General features: G+C 34.6%; 1 protein-coding gene across 1 annotated transcript in view; it reads right to left on the bottom strand.

Annotated features, from left to right (window-relative positions):
* LOC107710195 (zinc finger MIZ domain-containing protein 1-like) overlaps window positions 1–7,575 on the bottom strand; it is a 45,529-nt gene extending 37,954 nt beyond the window's left edge. Inside the window, exon 1 of the mRNA XM_016514936.1 lies at window positions 7,488–7,575. The gene's annotated coding sequence lies outside the window, so the exon portion shown is untranslated. The remainder of the gene's footprint in view (window positions 1–7,487) is intronic.
* Window positions 7,576–9,959: the final 2,384 nt, after the last annotated feature.

Here is a 9,959-nt window from a genome sequence, read left to right as displayed (position 1 = left end):
ACTGCTGTTCCTGAAACCACGCTTTCTTTCTTTGCGTGCACATTTGGGCGGTGTTATGCAAATCTTCCCAGATCGTGACGTAGGTATGTGGGGGCGTGTTAGAACGAGCCGTTTTAGGTAGGTGTGGCTGACTCTTAACTTTTATAAAGAATATCTCTTTGGATTTGAGACTTTAGTCTTTGCAACTTTACAGATCTTCTTTATGCACCAAGAGCTTGTAACACTCCAAAGAGAAAGGAAAAATTCAAATCGCATCATATGACCCCTTTAAATGTATATTTTATGTTTTAATGCAATTTTGCTTCTCAAGTAAATGTATCTTTATGGATCTATAGTGAGGAAGTCTCTCTAAACTCTAAACTATAGTTCACTCATGTTCACAGACATTTGCATTTCATCAGCTTTAAACAAACTGAAGGCTTTTTACTGATCAGACCTGCTGTGCTGCTCCTGGCAGTTTAGAGCAGAACGCAAATGTACAAATAAAGCGTCCAGAGCCCTTCATCTAATTACTGTCCTGTCGTTGTCAGGGTTGAGCAATATATCATAGCCATAATGCATTGCCAGTAAAAAAACAAAATACATGATGCAACACACAGACAAAACACAGTAAAAATACACATTTTGCTTGGCCCATGTTTTCAGATTCAGAGACAACAGATAAAAAACCAATGCAAATTCAATCAAATAAACTCTGAAGCCATTTTTCTGTTTTTTAAATAAAAAATGAAAGCTAAGTGCTTCAGTTTAAGAGGTCGTTTAACTGACCAGTAGCTTCAGAAGCTTTCAGAGAAACAACATCATTAACGTGTAACGTCTACAATCAGATCCCATTACAATGAGCCTGTGTGTGTGTGTGTGTGTGTGTGTGTGCTGTGTAAACACACTGACTCTGAGAGCTTCACTAAGCTGCATGCTTACAAAAGGGCATTAGCAGAGGCTAGTGAATGATTGTAGGGCATTATCATCGAGCGCAGAGCCCAGACAATGTTAACGGATAACCGTTTAACTGTGAAAGCGCAGAAGAGCCTCGGTGTGACGTCTCAGAGTCGGTTAACACGTCACACGCTCTCAGAGCTCAACAACTGTTTGTACATTTACATCCGTCTGTATTCACATGCAAATCCACGCAGTGCATGAGCTCAGACTGCTCTTTTGCTGTTCGCATGTGCTGGAAATGGTGCATATTTCTGAACTTTTCCCTCTTAGACATGTAGGATACAAGGTCATTAAAAGAAAATGCTGTCATTTACTCAAACAAACCTGCATGCAGGATTTTTTTTTATAAGGAACACAAAAGGAAATTTTGCACTTAAATGTTATATTCATGCATTTTGCAGACATCCAGAGCAAGCTTGTAACACTCCAAAGAGAAAGGAAAAATTCAAATCGCATCATATGACCCCTTTAAATGTATATTTTATGTTTTAATGCAATTTTGCTTCTCAAGTAAATGTATCTTTATGGATCTATAGTGAGGAAGTCTCTCTAAACTCTAAACTATAGTTCACTCATGTTCACAGACATTTGCATTTCATCAGCTTTAAACAAACTGAAGGCTTTTTACTGATCAGACCTGCTGTGCTGCTCCTGGCAGTTTAGAGCAGAACGCAAATGTACAAATAAAGCGTCCAGAGCCCTTCATCTAATTACTGTCCTGTCGTTGTCAAAGAGGGTTGAGCAATATATCATAGCCATAATGCATTGCCAGTAAAAAAACAAAATACATGATGCAACACACAGACAAAACACAGTAAAAATACACATTTTGCTTGGCCCATGTTTTCAGATTCAGAGACAACAGATAAAAAACCAATGCAAATTCAATCAAATAAACTCTGAAGCCATTTTTCTGTTTTTTAAATAAAAAATGAAAGCTAAGTGCTTCAGTTTAAGAGGTCGTTTAACTGACCAGTAGCTTCAGAAGCTTTCAGAGAAACAACATCATTAACGTGTAACGTCTACAATCAGATCCCATTACAATGAGCCTGTGTGTGTGTGTGTGTGTGTGTGTGTGCTGTGTAAACACACTGACTCTGAGAGCTTCACTAAGCTGCATGCTTACAAAAGGGCATTAGCAGAGGCTAGTGATGTTTATTCAACGAAGTCAAACGCCACAAATAAATCAATGTATGGGAAACACTGGTAACGTATATCGAAATATCGGAAATGTGTTTAAAAATCATATCACCGTTATTGAAAAAAATTATATCGCGATAAATATTGATATTGAATTATTGTCCAGCCCTAAGGGTAACCAAATTAAGTATAAATTACTAACAAACTAGTAGCTGTTAAGCCCCTAGTGTTTATTAAAGTCAGTTTAACTAAGACTATAAAAAATATGGTAGCAACGTTTTAGGTTTTACGGTTTTAACTTAAATTTACAGTTAAATACCGTAATTTCATTAACTGATATAATGTTAATATACCAACCTATTGAAGTACTGAAATCTGTTTTGTACCTTTGTAATACACTGATAACCACCAAATGCAGGTGGTGATGAGAAAGTCACACAATGAACCAAAGCCTATCACAAGCAGCTTTTAAATAATAAAATATATAGAAGGTGCACAGTGTCATTCACACAAACACCAAACACCAAACACCATCATGGTAACACACACGAAACTGAAATAATGCAATAAACATTAATTTAACAACATTAGGTGTAACACACAACCCTAATATACAAAACTGATAAGAAAAAACTAAGAAGAAACATAGTTATTTCAACAAAAAAACATCAAATTTGAAATGTAACGCAGGGAATTCTGGGAATGTCAATTTACGGTTATTCACTGTAAATTATACGGTATTTTTCACTTCCAAAAACGGTATACTACCGTAAAATTAATGTCCAATACATGTAATGTCCAATACAGTTTTTCACCGTATATAGTAGGGGAATTTACCGTTAACCATTTAACAGGATTTTACTGTAGCATTTTTACAGTCTTTTACCATTAAATTCAAATAATGCAATAAACATTCATTTAACAACATTAGGTGTAACACACAACCCTAATATACAATACTGATAAGAAAAAACTAAGAAGAAACCGTTATTTCAACAAAAAAACATCAAATTTGAATGTAATGCAGGGAATTCTGGGAATGTCAATTTGCGGTTATTCACTGTAAATTATACAGTCTTTTTCACTTCCAAAAACGGTATACTACCGTAAAATTAATGTCCAATACATGTAATGTCCAATACAGTTTTTCACTGTATATAGTAGGGGAATTTACCGTTAACCATTTAACAGGATTTTACTGTAGCATTTTTACAGTCTTTTACCGTTAAATTCACGGTCATTTTTTACAGTGTATGTTCAACTGTGTCTAAGTGAGGAACCGTCTGTGTCTCATAACACTGCACACACAATAACATCAGAGCACACACTGACCTCTGCTCAGCAGCTGATAAGTGCTTGTTCTGCGAGCGACTGAAAACACACCGGCTGCTGCAAACCGATAAAATCACTCTTGTTTTCAGAAGCTCGACGGAGAGGACAGCAAACAGCATCACGTCACTGAGAGTTTGACTGAAACATCTGAACCCGCGTCAGTCGGTCAGACAAGTAAGATCACAAAAACAGCATTTGTTCACATCTCACATCACATTCACATCTGCAGTCCACACAGATCATTTACTGAATCCAACCATGAGCTCATTAACATATGACTGACCAATTTCATGAGGACTTCACATTAGGGCTGTGCGATTAATCGAAATCGAATATTCATATTATTATTATTAATGTATTATGAAAAACAATGTAATAATTTAAATATAATTTTTTTTATTAAAATAACACTTTATATTTTATTTTACAAATAACATTTTGTGAAATATTCCATTTATTTCATAGTACAGCAGTAAGTTTTAATAATAACAACAACAACGATTATTATTATTAATGTTATTATTATTAATTATTATTATTAATGTACTATGAAATAAAACATTAAATATATATTTACATTTTTTATTTTTATTCAATAACACTATATGAACATAAAACATTACATAAAACATTTTATGAAATTCAATTTTAGAGTATTCAATTCATAGACTAGTCTTTTTTATTAATAATAATAATAATTTATTATTATTAATGTACTATGAAATAAAAATGAAATACTAATTTCAATATTTCATATTATATTTATTTTAATTAAAAATAAATATAATATGAAAAAATATTAAAACAACACTTTATATTTTTATTCTATTTACTTTATTAAACAAATAATGTTTTATGAAATATTCCATTTACTTTACAGTACAGTAGTAATATTGAATAATAATAATAATAATAAGTATTATTAAATATTAGAATATTAATTTATTTGTTTACAGTACAATAGTAAAATTTGTCTAATCTGTACAATTAGCATTATTATAATAATACCAATAGCTAATTTTTTTTTTAAGTATAATCCGTCTATGATGTAAACGTGCAGTGGTTACAGGACGTCTCTCACAGCACGAACTCGTAAAGGTCTGTTTTGTCGGTCTCTGGACTTCCATTAGCTGGATCCGGTGCACTCAGACACCGGCTTGCCAATTCTTCTCAATTTTCCTGAAGGATCTGGTGTATCAAACCCATTTGTCTGAGTGCACTGAGTCACAGAGAGACACTTTCAATTCAGCCAATGTGTGCTGATAGACTGCAGATGAGCTACACAACTCTCACAAACAGAGCCACACGTAATCTCATAGCCCGGGAAAATGTGAAAACTGGACCAAAACACACCTGACAGCACAGGCCAAACACATCTGTCTGATGCATGTACAGACGACAACAATTAATAACTGGTGGCGATGCAATGGCTAAAACATCTGTCTCAGGTAGTGCGGTGATCAATTTGAATATACATCTGGGTTTTACTGTGCAAACTTTCTATAACAGCACAATGTCAACAAGCTGAACAAAGCATCCACAGAAAAAAAAAAAACGTGAAGCTCACTAATCGACAACTAGTTAACAATTGTAACCCATCCCTAATGTACGTGACTACAGACTGATAGAGTAACATGAATATTATGATATTGTGAGTGTCTGTGTTTGTGCATGAAAGACAAGACAGAGAGAAACTAAGTGCAAAGTTTCTGTCTAATTCATAAATATTATAATTTTTAATGTCATTCCTGAATTTAAATAAAGAATCATGATTAATGATCATCAACCGTGAGAACCGTCATTAACATATGACTGCCCAATTTCGTAAGGGAAAGAATCCATGACAGAAATATGACTATTTTATTACTATTTCAGTTTAGCACTTAATTGGATATATATAAAAATATAATGCCAATATATTGCAGTACAAAATAAACTAATATAGCCTAATGAAGCCTATTTTTAGCCACATTTGGTGCTTGATCAGTGCATGTATTCATGTGTCATTAAGCAAGCAAACGTCTTTAGTGAATTATTTGTATATAATTAACCAGGATGTGGTGTGTTTGTGTGGCATCTGTGCAAACGGATGTGTTTTTGGATGAAGGCAGAGGTCAGTGACCTTTCCACAGATCTTAGCGTTGGGTGTCCGTTAGCCATCGGACCTGACCTCCGTGTGTGTGTGTGTGTGTAACTCATCACTCTTGTTTTTCCTCCTTAAAGAGTCATCACCATCAGACTGCATGCAGGAGAAATCCTTCTTCTGTCGCATTAGGTGAGTGTTTGTGTGTGTGTGTGTGTGTGTGTGTGTATGTGTGTATGTGTGTGTGTGTGTGTGTGTGTCTGATGTAGACCGACTCGCAGGCGTCTCATCGCAGTGGAGCAAGGTAGATTATCTCAACGCAGATTACACACCCAAAACACAGCCAAAATAAGACCTCTCTCACCTTCTGGACGACTGTAGCCGCTTTAGTGTGTACAAACAGAGCAACAAGAGGATGTTTACTCTGGTAAAACACAACAGTTTACCTTCACGTTCAATCCAAGGGACATTTCCACCAGCCTTGACTTGATAAAGCCTCACAGCCTTTTGATAAAGCCTTTTTATTCAAAAGGTACACCTTTGTACCTTAAGGGTCTATATTGGTGTTTTAAAGGTATATATCAGTACCTAAATTGTACATATTTATACCTAAAAAGCACAAAAATTTACTTTTTGAGAAGGTACTGCCCCAGTGACAGTTTTTGTACCTTTTTTACTGAGTGTGCAGTGTGTGTAAAGACTGAAAGTAGAGTTAACAAACGATCGAACACACACGTGCTACAACACTGCTCAGTGTCAATGTGTCTTTTGTCCACATCTACAGCTGAATAGGACAGACGACCCCCTCGCTACACACTCTCCGGGGCCCGTCAAGGCCCATAAAATCCCTCCTCAGATTCACGTCTGGTCTTCCTGTTTCTGGACAGCGAGTGCACAAACACACCAGAGATGTGATCAGAGCTTGCAATGGCTTACATCACTCGCTTCTCCGAGCAAAAGCACACTTACCAAGAATGACGGCTGAGTTTGTTTTTAATTATGCATAAACTGCAATAGAACAAATAGAACATTATGCAACTCTGTACAATCACTGGTGACTAAAGTCCACTCACAGTAAAGTGGAATTTAAAGGCTGGTCAGTGACTCAACTAGAGAAAAGCAGGAAGTTTTTTGGTTCTTGCTGTTTCTGCACAGATGTCCAGGCGTGAAACAGCAGCATCTTCACACACACACACACACACATGTTGGTTTTTATGGTTTATGGGGACTCTGCATAGGCGTAATGGTTTTTATACTGTACAAACCGTATTTTCTATCACCCTACACCAACCCTACACCTAAACTAACCCTTCACAGGAAACTTTCTGCATTTTTAGATTTTCAAAAAAACTCATTCTGTATGATTTATAAGCCTTTTGAATTACGGGGACACCAAAAGTGTCCTCATAAATCACCTTCATGTTGTAATATCTATGTCATACCCATGTCATTATACAAATGTGTGTCCTCAGAAACCACATAAACATGCACACACACACACCTGCTTTTACTTTATACCCCCAAAAACACATTTATGACTTTAAAAGTTTGCTTAAAGTGTTTTCACTTTAAGAAAACTGAGGTAACAATTTACACTGTGCGTGTTACTATAACTAAGTAGTGACGAATGCAACAACACAAAATAAACACATCAAGTATTTATTTGTGTAAATAAAAGCAGGATATTCAAATTAGGACTAACGTAATGTGCAAGCGCAAACATTTAACGAATGCAGTAAAACATGCGGGATTTTATGAATGGAATAAACGCGTATCAGTGCAGCCATGTGTGTAAAATCGCCAGAACCGAGCAGAGTGAGTGAATCGCCTGAATCATCCAAACATCAGCTAATGATCCGAATCTTCCGAATTAATGATCCGAATCACGGCGCATCGCGATCCCGCTCGAATCCCGCAGGATGGAGGTGATGAACTCTTTCATTATCCAGAACCCAGAACAAAACCATCCCGAAGCAGCTGAAAAGGCTCTTACCGGTTAAATCCCGCCGGAGGAGGACTGATATTATCCGCTGCGCTGCTGAAGTATGGTGTGCTCTCTCATGATCTCTCAGCTCCAGTGTCACATTACATCCAGCTCTTTCTGTTTCCACAGACACAGCGCGGGCGGCTGGAAAACACGGCATGGATTCAAACGATCCCGGATTCGGGCGGAAAACCAATCCAAATACTTCTGGGGCGTCGAGTGTACACTGACCCAAATTGTGCAAGTGTAAGCAGCAAAAAGCTGTCAGTTTAACCACAGTAACCTACATAGACGATTAAAAATAGAGTAGTTTTCAGATGTTCCATCTTCATCATTAATTTATATACTTATATATATATATACACATACACACACACATACACATATACACACACACACACATATATATATATATATATATATATATATATATATATATATATATATATATATATATATATATATATATATATATATATATATATATATATATATATATATATATATATATATATATATATATATATATATATATATATATATATATATATATATATATATATATATATATATATATATATATATATATATATATATATATATATATATATATATATATATATATATATATATATATATATATATATATATATATATATATATATATATATATATATATATATATATATATATATATATATATATATATATATATATATATATATGCATAATGCAAATAAATAAAAGTAATAATATATATTTACTTATATATGTAATATCACATATTCTAACATGGATATATAACATAATAAATTATGTACATCAGTAATATATCATTAATATTAATTTATCTATATATACTAATAAATAACATATAATGTAAATAAATAATATATATTTATATTATATAACCTACATACTCATCTAAAACCTTTCACATGTTGCATCCTCTACATTAATTGAATAAATGATTTTAAAATAGCCATCTAAATATAAATCTGTTTAATGTGTGTGTGTGTGTGTCTGTGATAGAGAGAGAGAGAGAGAGAGAGATTTATTAATTTAACATTACATTTCATCTGTTATCAAATGTATATGGCTAAGGTTATTTGTATGTCTTCTGTAATGCTTTACAGGCTGAAGTGGGTAAGTGATCGCTCGTCCCATGTGCTCTGGTCTCCGGGTTTTGTGGTTCCCCGGTGTAAAGCTCAGAGTAACCACACACACACACACACACACACACACACACATATATATATAAACATCTCAAAGCATTTAAATGAATATAAAATGTAAATTAATATATATGTATCTATATAATATATATATATATATAACAATATAACATTCTAATAAAAATGTAAACACATAACATATTTTCTACGATGAAACGACACATTCATATATATATATATACACACACACACACACACACACACACACACAGAGAGAGAGAGAGTCCCTATCATATCTTGGCAGGTTTATATACTTGCAGTGTACCTGGAATGAAGACTTCAGTTCAGCTAGTCAGAAGTCAAAGGCTTCTTTCCATTGTGCTCCTTGTCAATATAATAAATGGCACCTGGTACTCGGACACTGCAGCTTCTGGCAATTAAAAACATTATAACAATAAATTTTTTTTAAGTATGCTGTATATAGACTTACACATATATACATGTTATATTTTGTATATGTATAAAAAATGTAATTACATCACACACATATGTATATAACATTTTAAAATAACACACACACACACACACACACACTGTCAAGTTCCTAAAAGGATAAAAAGGAACCATAAAAGTAGCAAAAAATAATTCCATATGTCTCATGCGATCAGTGTGTGTAATCCATTTAGATATGTACAAATATATGCAGTTAATATTTATATGAACATAGATTTTATAAATTTAGCATTATTCTGTTTGGTTTAGGCATGCATGTAGCCACTACGTGCATGTGTGTGTGTGTGTGTGTATGAAAGACAGGACTGAACAATAAGGGTCATGAGTTGTGTTAAAGGTCACCATCTGCATTGATTTCTGCCTGTCTCCACTTATCTGCACATGCAGCCTTTCTGCTATCTTCACATATGCAAATATACACAAGCCTGTGGACCTGCAGACACACACGCCGAATGACTTCCTCCACCCGTCTGAAGACGTGACATGCGTTCAAGCCGTTCACATCACTGCTGTTTGGGTTTATGCATGAGGTTTTACACATGCAAACTGGGCTGAACAGGTTCATGTGAGTAATTAAAGGGATAGTTCACCCAACTATGTTGTTTATCTGCTTACCCCCGGGGCATCCAAGATGTAGGTGACTTTGTTTCTTCAGTAGAACACAAACAGAGATTTTTAACTCCAGCCGTTGCAGTCTATCAGTCGTATAATGCATGGCAATGGTAACAAAATCTATGAGAGTAAAAAAAACATGCACAGACAAATCCAAATTAAACCCTGCGGCTCGTGACGA

This window comes from Sinocyclocheilus rhinocerous, unplaced genomic scaffold (assembly GCF_001515625.1).
Source record: "Sinocyclocheilus rhinocerous isolate Xijiao unplaced genomic scaffold, SAMN03320098_v1.1 scaffold477, whole genome shotgun sequence".
Lineage (NCBI taxonomy): Eukaryota > Metazoa > Chordata > Actinopteri > Cypriniformes > Cyprinidae > Sinocyclocheilus > Sinocyclocheilus rhinocerous.
The sequence above is the reverse complement of the archived record's forward strand: the minus strand, read 5'-3'. Positions and strand labels throughout refer to the sequence as shown.